This window comes from Petaurus breviceps, unplaced genomic scaffold, assembly GCF_028583685.1.
Source record: "Petaurus breviceps papuanus isolate PSGF00001 unplaced genomic scaffold, PetGlider_PUasm1.0 90919, whole genome shotgun sequence".
NCBI lineage: Eukaryota > Metazoa > Chordata > Mammalia > Diprotodontia > Petauridae > Petaurus > Petaurus breviceps.
The window spans coordinates 28,810,833-28,812,190 of NW_027187378.1; positions in this window are offsets into that span (position 1 = coordinate 28,810,833).

Below are 1,358 nucleotides of genomic sequence, written 5' to 3' on the forward strand. Positions count from 1 at the left end.
AAGACCTCAGATCCAGGCCCAAATCTTTTACAGCATACTAAGAATCAGAGTGAACATTTAGACATATTTTTAAAATTTGTACTATGCTAATTCCTTGCATTTTCTTTCACATCCCTCCCATATTCAATAAACTAGTCCCTTCTTAATGCATCTAGGATAAAATAGAAAGTCTTTAGTTTGACATTCAAAGCTTCACAACTAGCATCTGCCATCTATCTTTCCAGCTTCACTATACATTACTATTCCTCCCACAAGTTACAATCCAGTCAAACTGGCCTTCCCTCTGTTGCTCACAAGTTACTTTCTATCATCTCTTCATCTTTTCATAGGCCACTCCATACCTGGAAGACCCTTCTTCCTCCAGCTATGGAATCTGTCTTACAAATACAGCTTAAGCACCACTTCCTATATAAAGCCTTTCTAGACTACTCCCTAAGTGCTAGTGCCCTCCCAACAAAAATACCATAATACTTAATTACATTATACTTATTTATATTTATTCTACATACACATATAGATGACTTGCTGCCTCCCATTTGAATATAAGCTCTTGGTGAATATGGGTATTTTCATTTTTTGTTGCTGAAATTCCAGAGTCTAGTAAAGTATAGGGCACAAGGTTGGCACAAATAAAGATGTCTGTTGATTGATTGGATTTGTTCTGGATGTTTTTTTTTTTAATCCTTTCTGTTGAAGCAAACAAGAACAAAGGTATTCACAGTTCCTATGAAGAATAAATCATCTGGTTTTCTAATATCCCTTCATAACCAAAAGATCTCCCAAGACAGATAAACATTCCTAATAACTGGCATGCCTAACACTTAACAGGATTACCTGAATACCATTGCACTTTATTAACCCTTATCATGTAACTTCAGGATTGCCTTAATCCACATATCTAAGGGCTACTTAAAAAATGGTTCACAGACCTCTAGTTTAGTGGCCTCCTCTAGGATTTTTTGACTGTCCCTTAAAGCGCATGAAATTCAGTCAATTCTTTATTCAGGGTCATAATCTAATCTTTGGAGATTGCCTTCAATTTTAATTCTCCTTTTTACTCTCAATGTTACTCTCCTCTTGGTCATCTCACTTTTCATTAACCAATCCACCAGAAGATGAACTGAGGAGAGGAAGTGAAATTGAAAATTCAATTTTTCTCCTTGTTCGAATTGTTTTTCTGCATGATCAAGAATAATTTGAGAGATGGATGCAATTTAGTCTTAAGTGTTTTTGGATGCAGTTTCAGTAGTCTCAATATGCTAATGTAAATTCTATTCTGAAGCAGTTTTCTAGCTGCAATTAAATTGTTGCTACCTTTAAGACTGTCATTTTCTGATTTCTTTATTTTGTTTTTTTTT